This window comes from Erythrolamprus reginae, chromosome 1 (assembly GCF_031021105.1).
Source record: "Erythrolamprus reginae isolate rEryReg1 chromosome 1, rEryReg1.hap1, whole genome shotgun sequence".
NCBI classification, from domain to species: Eukaryota; Metazoa; Chordata; class Lepidosauria; order Squamata; family Dipsadidae; genus Erythrolamprus; species Erythrolamprus reginae.
In genome coordinates, this window is record NC_091950.1 from 132,927,620 (window position 1) to 132,947,807 (window position 20,188).

A 20,188-nucleotide genomic window follows, 5' to 3' on the forward strand; every position below is an offset into this window, starting at 1 on the left:
CTGCAAAAGGGGAGGCAAGTGGGGTGGGAAGCCACCTGACAAATGAAAACAAAACTGCAACCTGGAGAGGCGTCCAAAAAGGAAAGCAGGAGGCTGACCGCAAAGGGTCAAGAGCATATGGCTGGGGATGCATCGAAAGCCTTTCCTCCGAGGGAAGAACACATGTTTCAGCTACCAGAAAGGGATGGAATTGCTCTCAGCTGGGGGAGCAGCATGTGACATTCTCAGCAATGCAGAATGACCTTTGGATGATGCTTGATGGATGACATCAGCAATACACCCGTCTCACCCTTCTTTAACCCGCAGGCTCTTTAACCTGCATTCCATCTATCACATATATGCAGGAGAGGCATGGGTGAAGAGAGAGAGGCAGGAGGGAGCCAATGAGGCAGGAGGCTCAGCGTTCAACTGGCTGGATCAATTGTTCTCAATCCCATCTGCAAAATAAGCAATGCCCCCATCCAAACCCATCTGTTGTCACATAGCATTTTTAAATAACAACACACAGCATTTCATAATAAATTGTGCTCCCCCCCCCAGCCCAACCCGGCATTTTAAATCCTGGTCTATTCAGACAGAAACACATAGCAGAGGTCATTCTGAATAGCTGCTTAAAATACTATAATATCAGGTTCCATTAGCAAAAGTGGAGATTCATGTGAGGGTGAATTTATCTTCTCTTCAAAAAGCCAGAAGGAAGACATCTGGAGGCTCATTGTAGGGCACAGTGAGAGATGGGGAGGTCAGTAATCAGACAGAGCTTTCCAGACAACATTTAAAACCATATTAATGGGCTGTGGTCCACTTCTATAAATAAATCTTTTTAATACAAAGGAAGTGAAGATGATCTCAGATTTAGCATGATATTCCTTTCAATCTGTATTAACACGGGGAGAGACGGTTTCATTATGAAAGTAGTACAGATTAATAACCTTCACCCAGTTTTCCTAAGTGCTCATAATCCACCAAAGAGCTATTTCAATGTTGTGCTTGTTAATGCAGTGGTGGTGGCAGGGGAAGGGGAGGAAACATTCAATAAATAGGAATTACTGAAGAATTCAAAGAATTTATGTGTTACTTAAAAGCACTGATATTGTAATTTTATTAAAAAAGGATCTGTTTAGCTGTTACACCCTTTAAGCAATACAGTCTTCCTGTTCTCATGCTGTGCTTGTTTACATCTCCTGTTCTATGCAATTTGCTTTGAACTTTCTGCCCTATTTCTCCTCTTCAACAAGTTGCAGGACAACAAGGAAGTGAGGTCACACTAATGTATACTTTCACCCAATAGTGAGTTTCTCTTACCTTTGATACCGGTTTGGGAATGGGAGCGCGTACATACACATGTGTTTTGCGCATGTGCAATGCTTCTGCACAAGTACAGAGCATTTTTGATGATGCCCAGGTGGGTGGGTGGAGCTTCCTGACGCTGCCGTTACTGATTTGCCCAAACCAGTGCGAACCGGTAGCAAACCACCACTGCTTTCACCTTCTAATATTCTAATTATATTAGAATTAGAGCATCTCCCAGGTTTTGGTTGGAACCCCTTGCTGGAAGTCTGATGTGTTTGTTATTGTTGGCCCAGATTTACCATCTTCTTTTTTGCAATTTTATATAATTACTTTGTTCCTGTGAGCTGCCCAAAGTTGGGTGGCAAAATCTAAATCAAATTAAATAAATGAATAAATAAATCAAACTCTTTTATTGTAATTGAGCATAATCTGCAGATTCAGCCCCATATGTACTTAATGAGTTAATCTGTCATGGCTATAAAAAGTAACATTTTAATTCTGAGAACCAAGTCCATGTAAAACTTACTTACAGATGGAGAGATTGTTATATCTGCTGTGTTGTTCACCTCCAGTTCAGGGGTGGGTTCTATTTAACCTTCCCTACCGGTTCACATCAGAAGTGTGCGTCTCACTTCGCTCGTGCACGCGCCCCATCACATCATGCAAATGATCCTCACCACATGCACAGAAGCCAGTGCATATGCTCAGAGGGTTCTTTGCAAGCTACTTTCAAGGAGCGGCAACTGGAGATCCAGTTCAGGGGCATGTCTGCTCAGCCATCGCCGCCCATTTGACGAGTGGGGGCAAATTTCTGTCACGGGTATGGGAGAACCAGTTCATGCCAGCAGCAACCCACCACTGCTCCTGTTAAATTTTGTTGTTTCTTAAGATATCAGGAAATTGGACTGAGTCTGAGAGTGAGAGTGAAGGGGAGTTGGAGACTGGGGACCCACCAGAGACTGTAGAATCCTCAATTATGGTATTGTCAGACTCAGAGGATGATGGGGACTTTGAAGATCAGGACCGTTAGATGCAAGGGTAAGGACTAGAGGATGAGATCGAGACATGAATATATCACAAGAAGGGGTTATTGGCATTAAATAGATCTATGGGACATTTGGCTACACCTTGGCAGTATATAAGGACAGGCTGATGGGAAAGGGGGTGTGGCAAACAATGTTCCCCAGTGTTCTCTCAGAGCTGAGAGATTTCTTATGTTTCCACGGACTTTGATTCCTGCCTGTTGCATGAGCTGTTAAACTCTCTGGACTGTGAGTGTAGTTAAAAAACAGAGACACATTATTACCTTAAAATTTAAGTAAGTAAGTAAGTAAATAAGTAAGTAAGAAAGAAAGAAAGAAAGAAAGAAAGAAAGAAAGAAAGAAAGAAAGAAGAAAGAAAAGAAAGAAAGAAAATGCCTGTGGGGGAAGGTATGTTATGTCCAACCCAAAAATAACCCAGGGACTTCAAGATTAATAGAGAAGCCTCCATGAATTTATCCAATCCCCCCTTCCATTGAAAAAGTCAATGGCCATCACCACATCCTGTGATATTGAATTCCTCATTTTTGTCATTTGAAATCACAAAGAACACAGAAGCAGTCTGGTTCCTCATGAGAGCACTCTCAAAAACAAAACTCTAATAATAACTTTGCTTTAGGCTTTAAAGGGTAAAGGAATAATATATGCCTCTCCAGAGAGGCATCTCTGATCAGCGTTACTTCAAACTTTTAAATTTTTTAATCATCCAAAGAACACAAAAAGTGGGGGAAATCCTTTTGGAATATAATGTGCTTGCAATGACTAAATGTTAGTATGAATATTTATACAAGCAAACTTCAGGTATTTCTGATGTTTGTCATTTGTTCATTTACCTAATTTAATCACAAGTTCTGTCCGATGACAAAATATGGGTGAATTTACGTAGAGAGTTTTCTAATCAATAAAATGATGTTCCAAATGCATTTTGTTGTTAGTTCATTGCTTCTGTAGAATAGGAAAACCTATCATACTTTATATTATGCATCTATACTGGGGGGGACCCAAATCTGAAGCATGGGAAGCATATCCATGGTTTAAATTTTGTAAAAATTACTGCTGAGACAGAGATCAAATTATATTTGATTTCCAATAGATAGATTCTGCCACCAGCTGGGGAAGAGGTCTACCATTTCCTAGTTGCAATTAAAGCAGTGAAAACCGTTACTTAATTAAAATTGTAAAACCATTGGGAGTTGTAAAGTAGCAGTTCAAAAATGTAATGCTCCTGCCTGCACTAGTAGTAGATAAACTAATTTCAGAAATATTAGGATGACAGACAACTTAATGATGCATTCCACAATCCTCCTGAAAGATACAAACTTGTAATTTTTATTACTATTTCTTAGGAGCAAATTAAGGTCTGTGTTGTTCTCTCAAACCTTTACCAGTGCATTTAAAATATAAAACTCTGTAAAGTTCATCTCATAGTTTCATGGGTATACCCAGCAAAATCCAGAAGCAGTAGACTGCCATGAGCAGTAGATGGCTAGCAATCAACTTATTTTAGGTGTTTTCAGAATGCCGGTCAAGTTTTACAACTATCCAGTTTTCACACGCTCTTCAAAACTCTAAGTCAGTAATGGCGAACCTTTTTTAGTTTGTGTGCCAGAAGGATATGTGTGCGTACACCAATGCAGGCACAAGTACCCACACCCATTCCCTCCCCCCATTCATGGGCACAACCACCTACGCTGCCCCCATGCATACACACACACCCCACTGCCCATACGCATGAGCACTGAAGCCTGGGATGGCGAAAAACAGCCAAATGGCAAACCGGAAGTCCATTTATTCAAACTTCCTGTTTCCCCTTTGGGCCATTTTTCACACTCTGTAGGCTTCAGGAAGCTTCTCTGAAGCCTTTGGAGGGCAAAAACGACCTACCCCGAGGCCGAAAACCAGCTAGCTAGCTAGCTAGCTATTGTTTGTTTGTTTGTTTGTTTATTTCTTTATTTATTTTGTCCACTACAAATTGAAAGTTAAGGAGAATAAAAACGTGTAGTGGTAAATATCAGGGAAGAGATAGAAGAAGAGATATGAGAATAGAATACATCAATGAAGAGTAGAGGAAGGATATATGGATGGGAGAAAAGATATATAAAATATAGGAGAGACAATTGGACAGGGGACGGAAGGCACTCTAGTGCACTTATGCTCACCCCTTACTGACCTCTAAGGAATCTGGAGAAGTCAACCGTGGAAAGTCTAAGGAAAAATGTTGGGGGTTGGGGGTTGACACCATGGAGTCTGGTAATGAGTTCCATGCTTCAACAACTCGATTGCTAAAGCTAGCCAGCACACACATGCGCACTAGAGCTGACATAGGGCAACACCTCATGTGCCCTCTGATATGGCTCCGCATGCTACCTGTGGCATGAGTGCTATATGTTCATCATCACTGCTCTGAGTTAACCATGACTACGTACTTTTTATATATATCCCAATATTATTTTCACAGTACATTGTTACAATATTTGTTCCTTGGCAGATATTATAACCAACTTCAAAGGGCAGATGAATCATTCCCTTTTCCAATAAGAGACATTGGCTCTGGGGTAGGGTTGTTAATGATCTGGTGAAACTTTTGTCTTACCGACACAGACTTCAGAGGATAACCAGAGGATACCTACCACTTATGAGTGTATCCTTATGATTAATATTAATATTGTTTCCTGATTGCTTATTTGACCCCTGTAATCATTAATGTTGTACCTTATGATTCTTGACAAATGTATCTTTTCTTTTATGTACACTGAGAGCATATGCACCAAAGACAAATTCCTTGGGAATTGGGGGTTTTCTGTAATAAAAGTGTAAGCTTCATATCTGCAATTAAATATGTTCCTATTAATTTTTTCTTCCTTCCTTCCTTCCTTCTTTCCTTCTTTCCTTCCTTCCTTCTCGATCTCACAAATACACCCCCACACAAACACTTCTGTACTATAGCCTTTATTTTAGTTGCTACTAAAATTTAATGGTTGCTTTTATATTCACGAACCTGCCGCACACTGAGAACTTCTTTATATCTTCTTTTACTGCCCATGAGCTGAAAATAACATAGATCATTTGCCAACAAACATTCCCCTCTTCTTCATTCTCTCCAGCCCACAAATGTTATTCTACACCTTTTTTGCAGTTGCCGCTGCATATTTTCAACCAAGGTAAAGTGGGGCATGAAGAAAGCTCTATGTATCTTGAGATCAGACAATTGAGGTGTGTAAGAGAAGATCCTTTATCCTTTGCAAACTAGATTTAGGGCAAAGTGTTGAACTTCATCTCACATTCTGAAAAATCCACATATCTAGATGCTACGCTCCAGAAATCTGTTTCATCTCAATTTCAGCCCAGCTGATCAAGGCTCACCTAGGGATATTTGCTGCCTAAAGCAAATGACCTCATTATGCCCTTGCCTCAAAGCCACTTAAAGAAACCCACTGACTGGCAGCTGAATCTTACTTCAAGGAAGGAAGAGGAGGTCCTCTACCTAACTGTAGAAAAGCAAGCAAAATTAAGGGCACACACATTTTCCCCCCAGCACTTTGCTACTCATTTTCTTACCTAGGAGATACTTGACACCTCTTAAATAGGACAGGGGACGGAAGGCACTCTAGTGCACTTGTACTCGCCCCTTACTGACCTCTTAGGAATCTGGATAGGTCAACCGTAGATAATCTAAGGGTAAAGTGTTGGGGGTTTGGGGGTGACACTATGGATGAGTTCCACGCTTCGACAACTCGGTTACTGAAGTCATATTTTTTACAGTCAAGTTTGGAGCGGTTAATATTAAGTTTAAATCTGTTGTGTGCTCTTGTGTTGTTGTGGTTGAAGCTGAAGTAGTCGCCGACAGGCAGGACATTGCAGCATATGATCTTGTGGGCAATACTTAGATCTTGTTTAAGGCGTCTTAGTTCTAAGCTTTCTAGGCCAAGTAGTGAAAGTATAGTCTTGTAGGGTATTCTATTTCGAGTGGAGGAGTGAAGGGCTCTTCTGGTGAAGTATCTTTGGAATACTTCATAGCAATGGTCATCCCCATCTTCAAAAAAGGAGACCCCTCTCTTGTTGATAACTACAGACCAATTTCACTATGCTGAGTCCCATGCAAAGTCATGGAATCAATTATAAACAAATCAATTACTCTCCATCTAGAAACTAATAATTTGCTCTCTAAAAAACAATTTGGTTGCACAAAAAAACTATCCTGCAACCTGCAGCTCCTCCACTGCAAAAATATATGGACAACTCATCTAGATCAAGGAAAATCTATAGATGCAATTTATATCGACTTCTGCAAAGCCTTTGATTCAGTGGTCCACGACAAACTACTCCTAAAACTCAAATCCTATGGCATCTCAGGATCCCTGCAAAGCTGGATTACAGCATTCCTGTCAAACAGACAACAAGTGGTCAAAATAGGAAGCACCATATCCACCCCCGTCCCAGTTAAAAGTGGTGTTGCGCAAGGTAGTGTACTGTGACCAATGCTCTTCATTCTCTACATCAATGACCTTTGCGATTACATCACAAGCAACTGTGTCCTCTTTGCTGATGATGTAAAACTCTTCAACATCACCGATAACACAACTACTCTCCAAAAAGACCTGAACTCTGTTTCTGAGTGGTCTAACACATGGCAACTCCAAATCTCATCTAGCAAATGCTCTGTCCTACACATTGGGAAGAAGAATCTGAACTCCAAATATGAACTGAATAATCAAATTATCAAAGATAATCCCCACTCGGTTAAGGACCTCGGTATACTAATAACAAAAGATTTAAGTGCCAAAGCCCACTGCAGCAATATAGCCAAGAAGGCTTCAAGAGTTATAAACCTAATCCTACATAGCTTCTGCTCTGGCAATCTCACACTACTTACCTTACAAAACTTTTGCCAGACCCATCTTCGAATACAGCTCATCTGTTTGGAATCCATATCGCATCTCAGACATTAACACCCTTGAAAATGTCCAAAGATACTTCACCAGAATAAATAAATTCTACAATTCTGCAGTAGGAACACATGAGCAGAGCAACCTGAAGTTTCTTGTGAGTAGGGTAGAGCCAACTTCAAGCACAGCAACCTGAAGCTTCATGTGAGAAGGACAAAACACAACAAGACCCAGAAGTACCAAACATTGAAGGAGAAAAGAGTTCGGGATAATTGCTCTCCAGCTAATGACATCTATATTATCCATCTTAACATTCAGCCTGATCTTGAATGTGCAATTCATCTGTTATTCTAAAACAGGAGTGTCAAATTCTATTTCACTGAGGGCCATGTTTGATCTTGAGGGCGGCAGAGGGGGCGTCACTAAGGGGGCATGGCCAGCTCAATGTCAGCGGCATCTATGGCAACCCAAGCAGTAAATGCAGGCTCGTTTTCAGCTGCCACAGTCTCCAGCAACCCTCTGCCAATGAAAACAGAGCTCCTTCATTTAAACTGGCAGAGGGTTGCAGGAGGCCATTGCAGCCAAAAACAGAACCCATTTTCACTGGCAGAAGCACTGACAGCCAGTCTGCTGTTTCCAGGGTGGCCCTGCTGGCCATATCTAAATACCCTGTGGGCCAGATCCATGCCCTGGGACTTGAGTTTGATACCCCTGCTCTAAAGGTACATTATTAGTTGATTACACATTTATCATGAACCTGTTTAAAGAAGCCCAGTTTCATCTGAGATGCTAAAACACTCAAATACTTTCTGCTTTTGCAAAGGATTGTTCACTTAGGGCAGTGATGGCAAACCTTTTTTTCTTTGGGTGCTGAAAGAGCATGCATACATGCTATTGTGCATGCACGAGTGCCCACAACCATAATTCAATTCCTGAGGAGGGCAGAAACACCTCTCCCCACCTCCCCAGAGACCTTCTGGAGGCCGGAAACTGCCTGTTGCCCAACTTCTGGAGGGCCCAGTAGGTTTGTGTTTCAGCCTCCCCAGGCTCCAAAGACTTCCCTGGAGCTGGGAGAAGGTAAAAATGCCTTCCCCCATCTCTCTGGAAGCCAGAAATAATAATAATAATAATAATAATAATAATAATAATAATAATAATAATAATAACAACAACAATAATAATAATAACAACAACAACAACAACAAACAATAACAATAATAACAACAACAATAACAACAAGTATTATTATTATTATTATTATTATTATTATTATTATTATTATTATTATTACAGTGATCCCTCGGTTATACTCAGCTGGGAAGCGGCCCGAGCAAACGGCTTGTCCGCAGCCTGCCTGCCCGCGCGCCCGCGGCTCGCGCGCCCTTCTCCCGCCCACGCCGTTTGCTCGGGCCGCTTCCCAGCTGAGTACTCAGCTGGGAAGCGGCCCGAGCGAACGGCTTGTCCGCAGCCTGCCCACGCCGTTCGCTCCCCCTCTTGCTGGCGGGAGGGCGAGAAGCCCTCCCCAGCACCCGCTCGCCCGCCCTTCACCGCTCGCCCGCCCTTCGCCCGGCCACCCGCCCTTCGCTCGCTGCTCGCCCGGCCACCCGGGTTCGGGGGGGGGGTGCTGGCAAGCCGCCCGTGCTGGCAAGCCGCCCGTGCCGGCGGCGACGTTTTAAAACAGCCGCACCGCTTTCCAATGAGTCCCGAAGACAAACGCGGAAGTTTGACGTTTGTCTTCGGGACTCATTGGAAAGCGGCGCGGCTGTTTTAAAACGTTGCCGCCGGCATGGGCGGCTTCCTAGCAGCCCCCCAAACCCGGGTTGGGGGGCCGGGGGGTGCTGGCAAGCCGCCCATGCCGGCGGCAACGTTTTAAAACAGCCGCGCCGCTTTCCAATGAGTCCCGAAGACAAACGCGGAAGTTTGACGTTTGTCTTCAGGACTCATTGGAAAGCGGCGCGGCTGTTTTAAAACATCGCCGCTGGCATGGGCGGCTTCCTAGCAGCCCCCCAAACCCGGATTGGGGGTCCGGGGGGTGCTGGCAAGCCGCCCATGCCGGCGGCGACGTTTTAAAACAGGAACCCCAATCTTCGGCTCCTCGCTAGTGCTGCGGGAGTAAAAACACCATCTGCGCACGCGCAGATGGTGTTTTTACTTCCGCAGCGCTACTTCGCGAAAACCCGCTCATTGCGGGGGGGTCCTGGAACGGAACCCTCGCAACGATCGGGGGATCACTGTAATTAGATTTGCATGCCGCCCCTCTCTGAAGACTCGAAGCGGCTCACAACAACAAAACAGTACAAATCCAATAGTTAAAAACAATTTAATGCCCTCTCAGAGCCTCTGTGTGGGCCAAAAATCAGTTGGCCGGCACACACATGCGCATTGGAGCTGAGCCAGGGCAACGGCTCGTGTGCCAGCAGGTAAGGCTCCACATGCCACCTGTGGCACCCATGCCATATGTTCGCCATCACTGACTTAGGGTATACACAATGTAATTCCTATGAGCAGGGGTGGCCAACTATGGCCCCCTTACCACCTGTGCACCTCAACTCTCAGAATTCCTGAGCCAATGTGATTGTTCATCCCTGCCAAGAGTGTGCACAGTTTGCTTTGAAATTTCCACAATGTTTCAGAGATGTGGCAAGTTCCTTTGCAAATGGAAAGGAAGAATCAATGCCATTGACAGAAGTTAGGACACATTTGAATACCACCATTCTGTGTTTTCTTCATTAAACTTTCCTGAAATATAAGAATAACCAACTAAAATTATTGTGGGTGAACAGGTTACAATAAGTAGAAAGGCAGGTTTTCAAAGCAGAACTTGTAAATTAATCTTATATTGGACCCAGGAAGAGAAAATATGAACTTTACAGCATTAACTAGGCTGTTACATTATGTTGGCAATCAGGAACAAATATCATGAAGCCCTCACAGCTTCAGAATGAGATATAGCACCTGTAGAGACTTGAAATGTCTTAAATCCTTCTGAACATATGCTTTGATTCAACCTGAATCACCGTTTCCCCCACATGAATCAAATTAATAAAGATCAGTTGTAAACCCATGATCATTTAAATAGATAGATTAGTTCAGTGCTTCTCAATTATTTTCTGTTATGCCCCCGACCTTAGGAAGAAGTAAATATTTCATGCCCCCCAACTCTCTGATCTGGGCTCCAATGGAATTTTAGATTTAGATTTAGATTTAATTGGATTTATATGCCACCCCTCTCCAAGGACTCGGGGCAGCTCACAGCATGTACAGTTAATGAAGCAGTGGAAGTGATGTGCCGGTGCCTGGAGGCTGTTGGGGCCTGGATGGGTGTCAACAAACTCAAACTCAACCCAGACAAGACAGAGTGGCTGTGGGTCTTGCCTCCCAAGGACAATTCCATCTGTCCGTCCAATTCCCTGGGGGGGGGGAACTATTGACCCCCTCAGAGAGGGTTCGCAACTTGGGCGTCCTCCTCGATCCACAGCTGACATTGGAACATCATCTTTCGGCTGTGGCGAGGAGGGCGTTTGCCCAGGTTCGCCTGGTGCACCAGTTGCGCCCCTATTTGGACAGGGAGTCATTGCTCACAGTCACTCATGCCCTCATCACCTCTAGGTTCGATTACTGCAATGCTCTCTACATAGGGCTACCTTTGAAAAGTGTTCAGAAACTTCAGATTGTGCAGAATGCGGCCGCGAGAGCCATTGTGGGGCTCCCTAGATTCACCCACGTTTCTGCAACACTCCGTGGCCTGCACAAGCTGCCGATCGGTTTCCGGTCACAATTCAAAGTGTTGGTAATGACCTTTAAAGCCCTACATGGCATTGGGCCAGAATACATCCGGAACCGCCTTCTACCGCACGAATCCCAGCAGCCGATAAGGTCCCACAGAGTTGGCCTTCTCCGGGTCCCGTCGACCAAACAATGTCATTTGGCGGGCCCCAGGGGAAGAGCCTTCTCTGTGGCGGCCCCAGCCCTCTGGAATCAACTCCCCCCAGAGATTAGAACGGCCCCCACCCTCCTTGTCTTTTGCAAATTACTCAAGACCCACCTACATCGCCAAGCATGGGGGAGTTAAGATATTCTTTCTCCTAGGCCATTACAAGTTATGCATGGTATGATTGTGTGTATGTTTGGTTTTACTATAAGGGTTTTTAGTTGTATTACTAATTGGACTGTTACATGCTGTTTTTTTATCATTGTTGTTAGCCGCCCCGAGCCTGCGGAGAGGGGCGACATACAAATCCAATAAATAATAATAATAATAATAATGTACAGAAAAAACAGGAAACAATAATAACAATGCAATTATACCTTTAAAAACAATCTTAAAATTCTAATTAAAAACTATCAATATTATTCATTCAGCAGTCAAACTAACTTTAGTGTTAATATTTTAGTGTTAATATTTATTATTTTACTTATTACAAACTGCAAGCAACTATTGGCTGGGGAAGTCTGCTCTACCCACTTACCTGGGAGTATGTCACACTGAAATCAGTGGGGCCTGTTTTCGGTTAGGCAGGCATAGGCTACCATGGTTAGGGTGTTTTAATTAAGCTGATGTTTTGGGGTCACCGGCCTGGTCGATAAGCACTGCCTCTGTCCGGCATTCACAGCGAATGGTGTGGAAGGAGGCTTTAGGGTGCAGCTCAGAGCTTTTACTCAGTTGCAGTGGATGCTCCTCCTTGTCTAGCAGGAGGTTCTCCATGCTGTTCGTGGCTACACGGTACCCACCGAGAAAAACAAGCACCCACACAGCCTCCCCTCCCAGCCAGGCCTCCTTCTCTTCTAGGCTTGGAGAAGCATGCAACTGGGAAAATGCTCCCCGTCCGGGCAGAGGTGAGTAGTAGGCAGGATGGGGTGGATCACAGTTCCACCGGTGAAAATGAAACTGTGTGCCCAGCTCTAACTGACCATACCCCACTCCCATCCTCCTCCTCCTCGGAAAGCGGCAGGAAGACCAGCACCAACAGATGTTGCAGGGGGACCATTTCCTTCCCCCCTCTTTTCTCAACAGCTGATCGGCACCCATTCGCCTAGCTACACAGCCTGAGTCAGGGGGCGACCCAGGAAGGAGAGCGCGGGAAACGCGAAGCAAATTGTCACTCCAGGGAGCGACACTGGTGAGGATGTAAGTCGAGGACTTAATAATTCACTTGAACAATGATGATTGTTCAAGCCACTCCCACCTGGTCACATGGCCGGCAAGTCACTCCTGCCCAGTCACATGACCATCAAGCCACACCCACAGTATGGCAGTAAAAACTTTGGCTGTCCATTACTGCATCTGTGGGAATCAATCGAGAGGGACAACACATGTCCCCCAGGGTCACACATGCCCCCCTGGCATCGCTCTGAGCCCCCTCCAAGGGGTGCACCCCACTGCTTGAGAAGCACTGTATGAGTTAATGCTTATTCTGGTTATCTATTTTTCTCTACTGCTTGAGCCCTATATTGGGACGTTTGTAGCTTAGAACCATATTACAACCCAAACGTTGGCATAAAAATAGAACTGTAATGGATGATGGAGATATTGCCATTGACAATTTCAAAATATTTTGGGGGGAAAGTAAGAAAAGCAATGTAGGGCACTATGGATTGGAGCCTGAAAGTTTTTTTTTAAAAGGGGGGGAGGGTATATTTAATGATTTCTTTAACATGAAAACATTTCCATTGGATCAATTTCAACTTCTACATACCCAGAAGTATTTTATCAGCTTCAGAGTGGGTTTCTCCCTCCCCTCCTTTCGATTTAGCCTACAACCCTAGATTTCCCAATGGATTCTCCTCCAAGTAATAATCAGGCCTGATTCCACTCAGTCCTTTTTCACCCTCCAAAGATCAAGCCAGGTCAGCTAAACGCTGCCATCTGCTTTGACTAAAGGTTTCTTAGAGGACTTAAAACTATTGTAACACTTGAACACTAAAGGGGGGGGGGGCTGTCTCAGAATTTTGCAGCAGAAAGGAGAAACAAAAGGCACATAAAACTAATCTGCACAATCGTTGAAAAACAATATAAGAGCAACTTTTACACAATTATTTTAATTAAACATTATAAGTTGACTATCTGTCTCCATTGTGATTAGTACAATTCTTGACTGCAGGCATACAAAATCTGACCACAAGAAGGAGGGAAGATGTGCAGAAGAGAGGAATTCCCAGCCAATTTAGGGAATAGTGTAAGGGCAGACTAGATGGACCATGAGGTCTTTTTCTGCCGTCAATCTTCTATGTTTCTAACCAAAATCAACTGAAGGATAGGAAAACTGTGCTACATTAGTTCAAATCTCTGTTGGAAAGGTTTTTGTGTATTACAGCAGAAGGTTAAGTGACTCAATCAGAGTTTTTCAAGAGGTTCCATGGGGCCATCTAACACAGGGGTGGGCAATTAATTTTGCCATGGGGCCACACGAGAAATTGGGATGGTTTTAGAGGGCCGGACTAATATAATTAACTCAGTTCTACCCAATACTGTAAAGACCCAGACCCTGACCTGACCTAAACACCCAGATTCACCCTACAGACCCCTAATTGTTTGCTTTACGGCAACACGGTACACCACAGTCACTGCACTGGAGTGTTTGTGTGGTTTCTGTGCTCAGCCGCTCTTGGTAGGTGGTCAGGGTCCACTCCAGTGCGAGGATGAAAGAGGTCACCACGTCTGCCAGGACTCCTCCAGTTCCTGCTTTCCTCATGATTCATCAGGATAGCAAGAACCGGAGGAGTCCCAGCAGATGCAGTGAGCTCTTTCATCCTCGCACTGGAGCGGACCCCGACCTCCACAGACCGGTCACAGATAGCAGGCGGGCCGTTCACAGACAGCAGGTGGGTCGCGGGCCATCCCTTGCCCAGGTCTGAACTAGAGGGTACGAAAACTGTGCTACATTAGTTCTAATCTCTGTTGGAAAGGTTTTTGTGTATTACAACAGAAGGTTAAGTAATCAATCAGGCTTTTTCAAGAGGTTCCTTGGGACCATCTAACACATAAGCCATTTGTGTTTTAAAATAACACAGTAGAACAATGTAAGTTTTGGTTACGTTTCCAGAGTGTTAAGTACGGTGATATTACGGTGCATGGACATACCACATACTATGGATCCTGACATTTTCACTGCTAATGTCACCAACAGCTTAAGGCTTTCCCCCTATAAATCAGATAACCTCTTTCCCCCTACAATCAGGCAAGGTGAAAAGCTTATATGGCTGGCATTAGGATACAACGTGAACCTTTGTCAATTGCCTATTCGTTGGAAAGGTTTCAAGGATTTAATCTATGAAGTTAAACATTCCTCGCAGGGAATGGCTTCATCATGCCTCCATTCCTCAGCTGTTTTCCACACCAAGGGTGGGAGAATCAGGAAGCAAAGCTCTTCTGCCCTCTCTTTGTTAAAAGGTAAAATTGCTTGAATTTCTGCCTGATCCTATTAAACATACACCCACCCTGCCAACAAAGAAAATGTGACATTGCCTGGTCTAATTTGCTTCCCTTTCTGAGCAGCTGACTTTAGCATTTGAATCCAACCCCTCTTTTAGGGGTAATCCCAGAGCTAATCCTTTAAAAAAAAAAAGCACCCCCTTCTCGCCTTCTCTTTTTAACATATCAAAAACCTGCCTCCGAGGCATTTCCCTTTTCCCCCTGTGAAGAAAGCAAAGACAAATTAAAGTGTAATGGCTCAAACTCACCTTCTGACTCTATGTGATCTAACTCCAGTTGCTAATAATAAGCCAAGTTTATGAGGCATGGAGGTGTTTTTATATATCAGCCTAGCTCTGTCAGCTTACACAGCTCTTCCCTCATCTCTGCAGAAGCATTAAATCACTCGTCTTTATAGGCAGCAGGGTAGGGGAAGGCCAGAGCAAGCAATGGGCTAGAAGGAATGGGTGTGAGGATTTTTTTTTTTTTAAAGAAGCAAAATGGGAAAGGCAGAACATCAACGCCCATTTCAAATGGTTTCAAGAGTTTGCCAAAAGTAGTAGAACTTGGATGCTATACAGACCAGTAATGGGCTGCTGCCCCAACGGGGTGGGGATAGGGGATGGGGCAGGACACAGTGGGGGTAGTAACTTTATGCACTATTTAGAATAGAATAGAATAGAATAGAATTTTATTGGCCAAGTGTGATTGGACACACAAGGAATTTGTCTTGGTGCAGATGCTCTCAGCCTACATAAAAGAAAAAGATACATTTGTCAAGAATCATGTAGTACAATACTTAATGATTGCCATAGGGGTCAAATAAGCAATGAAGAAAAAAAATCAATATTAATAAAAAGTTACAGTCCTAAGTGGGAGGAAAAGGACATTATTTATTGAATACTTAACATATTTTTTATTGTCCTTCCTGCTCTAGTACCTTAGTATGATCCTTAATTACTTTTAAAATAGGAAATAATTAAATAGTATATTTTTACTCATAAATGCTTTAATCATTTTAATCATTATCTAGGACTGATCTTTTACAGCAATTAAAGAAAATTGAGCTACTTGCCTACTCTGTTATCATACTGAACCTTGTGGATTCAGTACAAAACTTTAAAATGTTACTGTATCCTCAACAAATAATGCTGTCTGTCATTTGTCCTTTTTGTGGCTATTCAAATAATGTGACTTAATCAACTGGAAAAGAGTCCAAGCACCTATTTGAAAACTTATCTTGGTCGGTAAGCCACCCACACCCAGTCACATGACCTTTAAGCTACCCCAGTCACATTATTGTCAAGCCACTGCCACATAGTCACATAGTCTGTAAGCCACACCCACAAAATAAGCCACACCCACAGTACGGCAGTAAAAAATTTAGCAGCCCATTACTGATATACACCTAATGTTGGACACCCAGTTAATGTGCACCAATACACTACTTGAGTAATTGCAAGTATTCCTTGACTTATGACCACAATTTGAACCAGAATTTCCATCGCTAAGCAAGGCGTTTGTTAAGTGAGTCACATCCCATTTTCTGACACTTTTTGCTAAGAGAGGTGTTATGTGAATCATGTGGTTCAAAACCCAATTGACTTTGCTAGTTGGAAACCAGCTAGGAAGGTTAAAAATGGCAATCACATGACCTTGGGATACTGCAACTGCTGTAAATACATGTTGGTTGCCGAAAACCCAAATTTTGCTCATGTGACTCTGGGAATGCTGCAATAGTCATAAGTGCATGGGAGGGTTATCACTTATTTCATTTATATAATTGCTTAAAGTTAAACGAATGTTTGTAAGTCAAGGATTACCTATAAAGGCCGCCCTCTTCATATCAACCCAACGAGGCTCTCTGTGCCTTGGTTAGATAGAGAAGCTATGATCCTATTACAGCAGAATGTTCTCCAAAGTTTTTAAGTATAATTTTACACTATAGAACAGCGGTGTCAAATTCCTGGCAGAGCGTTCAGGCCGCCACAAGCGCCCCCAAAATGAGTGATATTGAGCTGGCCATGCCCGCTCTGGCCATGCCCCACCCCCAGGCCCCCTGAAGTCAAACACAACCCTGATGTGGCCCTCAATGAAATCGAGTTTGACACGCCTGCTGTAGAACATGATATCTGTTCACTAGCCACAGTGAACAGATGCAAAAAAAACCCTGAAGAGTTAATATAGACCATGAGAGAGGAATGTTGTTAGAGAGCTATCAGGTTTGGACATTTGGATAATTTGTAATGCTTTAAAATAACAGTCATAAATTGAGGACTATATGCACTGTGCAGTTGACTCTTTCACTGAAAAGCCAAATATCTGGCCTATCATGAACTGTTCTACTACTTTCAATTATATAAGTTGCCAGAAGAATCCTTGCAGATCGAATGTTATGCATAGTACTGTGTGTTATAGATGTAATAAATATATCAACAGCTTTTCTAATATGTATTTTGTAAATCTAGTATTTTTCTCTGAAATGTTTAAGCAGTTAGTGGGACAGGGAAGATAGCACACAAAAGCTTCTTCTCTTTAGATATAAAATTTGGACATTTTTGCTTTGTGTGATTTACACAATAACCATGAGTTCAAAAGCATACAAATGCAAGTAGATAAATAGGTACCACATTAGTAGGAAGATAAAGGATCACATATGCCTTGGTGTATACTTATGCTGGCCACATGACCATAGAAGAGTCTGCAAACAACACTGGTACCCTTAGCTAAGAAAAGGAGATGAGTAGTAGCCCCCCCCCCCTTGAAGCAAACACAACTGGACAGGGGAAACCTTTACCTTTAATTGATGGCTAACCATTTCATGTTGGGGTTTGGCCACTGGACCTACTTTTGTAATTCCCAGTCACAATAAAATACACTAGATACCATGATCTGCACAACAACATCCTCTTAAAACAACGCATGATATCAGTGAAATTATCAGTTACAATTTTTTACTTAGCCCTGAGTAAAAACATGAACATAATGGATCAATACGTTAGCCATTTATGTATTTACTCCATAGTGGTTCTGCTGTTGATTTAATTTTTCTCTTCTGCCTCTTTGTAGTCTCTGGGAGTTTGCTTGAATAACTGCTTGCTATTCTTCTAGCTTGGAAATATCTACATCACCTAAAAATTGTGAAGTGAAATAATGCCAACTTTAAAAAAAAAATCATTTCATTGTTTACAATACAATAACTGAGAATGTGGTCTAGGGTCTACTTTAAGGAATAATTATTTCCTGGAAAGCAGGAGCATAGATTTTTTTTAATTCTATCTATTCAATTTAGCCTACCAGAAACCTACAGTTCACTTTAATGGATCTTGAAAGGAAACAAAAAGAGGGATTACTTTATATTTATTTGGACATAATAAAAATTGTCAATTCACATGTCGGTCTTTCACATTTGATACCTGACTGTGACTTTGGAGTTGCCTCTCCAAAGTTTAACCACGGGAGTGGCTATACTCTTTCTGAACATGCCAAATACTTGCAGTAGAATTGTAGAACACAAAAAAAAAATCTGAGGCATCCATTTTTATAAATAGGCTTTCTGTTCATTTCAGCAATAAATAACAAAAAGCAGTTTATAATTACGTTTAACAGTTTAAATTATCACCTCAAAACTAGTAACCATAACAAAATATGTTTACTATCCTGTAGGGACAAAAATTCTATCAGAGTTAGCTATAAAATAAATTGCCAATTCTAAAATTTCTTATAGTATCTAATATATTTAAATGCATTAATCTGCATTGGATGAGAGAAACAAAAACAGCAGTATGGACCCTTCATGTTTTACAAGTCTGTACTAAGGCTGGCTCAAAAACTATGCTTTATAAAGCACATCAGCCAAAATGAAATCCCACTTTGCAGTGTTAAAATAGCTGCATCCTTTGATAGGGGGGTGTAACAGCTTTGAAGCTATTTACAGCTGTCTCCACATGTTTGTACATGCACATTTGTTTTGCTTCACTGGAAGTCCTGGGGGAAATATGTTTGAAGGTATCTCTATTTGCACCAATTTGTTGTGATCCGCTCCGAGTCCTTGGAGAGGGGCGGCATACAAATCTAAATAATAATAATAATAATAATAATAATAATAATAATAATAATAATAATAGAATCCCATTTGAAGCAGTGACATTTAGTCTTTCAAGGGACGCAGCTACTTTAACACTCCAAAGGGAGATCTTCCAATTGTGAAGTACCTCTTTGAAGCATCTCTTTAGAATGGCTTGCACAGCCTTAGTCTTATCTCTGAGAAAGCAATGGAATATATGCACCTAAAAAATTTTGGACAACACTCTTGATATCTATTATTCAGATGAAAATAATTTTCAGAAACATTGCCAGTAGGAGAGAGATGTGAGCAAGTCAACATTTGGAAGAAATTTTTCATCCATAATATGCATAGCCCAGGTTGCAGCTCCAATAAAATGTCTAGATTTTGACACTGGAAATGTGACTTTTCTGCTGAAAATAAACACCACCTACCTGACATTTTGTAAATCGAGTCTTTTTGTAGATTCCTTTCTGCACTCTAAAGGAGATTGCTTTCAAAATTGAGCTTGTCAGTCAACAAGTTCACTTTTGAATGATTGCAGGAATGTGTGCCTTCTGAATTAATTTGTTGCACTTTCCCCTAATTCTTCAGCCATCTTAGAGCAGTGCAACAAAGGGGAAAGCAATGGTAACTCACTTCTTGTATAATAATAGTTGGCATTAGAAATGGCAATTGATTATACTGGAGTGCATATTTATTATGCGTATATACATGTGCAATCTGAATATCTATAAATATCTATGCCTGCTATTGTCGCCGGAGAACAGATGTTAGCCAATCTGAAATGAAATCAGAAAACCAGATGAAGTGTAATAAAGACCAGTCAGTAAGATAATTGGATGAAATTTCCATTGCCAATCAAGGATTTATGTTGCAGTTTCTACACCACCCGGTATATTGAGCACAACAGGATATGAAGAGAATATGACAGCAACAAACTAAAATTGTCAATACTTTACCCTTACTGTAACTAAATGATTCCCTAGTTATTATACTCAGATTTCTGTAAAAAAAGAAAAAGAAAAAAACCCAAAGGGGGAAATATTTACAAATATTATTCCATATTTCCACAATTAAAGACCAGCTACAGTAAAGTATATTTTCCTGAGATCAGAACTGCAAAAAGAAAAAAAAATCCTGCCAACCTGCCTTCCATTGAGGGCCTGTACACTGCATGAGTCAAAAAGAGGGCAAAAATATTTACTGACCCTCACAACCTGAACATCAATTGTTTCAACTCCTACCCTCAAAATGATGCTATAAAGCACTACGCACCAAGACAACTAGATACAAGAACAATTTTTGCCCGAATGCCATCACTCTGCTAAACAAATAATTCCCTCAGCACTGTCAAACTATTCATTAAGGCTGCATTACAATTAGTCTCCTCATCATTCCTATCACCCATCTCTTACCACTTATGACTGTATCCTTACAATTTATATTAATATTGTTTCCTGATTGCTTATGACAATCACTAAGTGTTGTA

The 20,188-nt window shown here is 42.1% G+C and overlaps 1 protein-coding gene across 5 annotated transcripts in view; it reads right to left on the reverse strand.

Annotated features, from left to right (window-relative positions):
* TSPAN4 (tetraspanin 4) overlaps positions 1 to 20,188 on the reverse strand; it is a 952,022-nt gene that overhangs the window by 480,646 nt on the left and 451,188 nt on the right. Inside the window, exon 1 of one of the 5 annotated variants that reach the window (XM_070765244.1) lies at positions 14,900 to 14,923. The exons of the other annotated variants lie outside the window; for them this stretch is intronic. The gene's annotated coding sequence lies outside the window, so the exon portion shown is untranslated. Of the gene's footprint in view, positions 1 to 14,899; positions 14,924 to 20,188 lie in introns of those variants that run through there. 5 annotated transcript variants of the gene reach the window in all.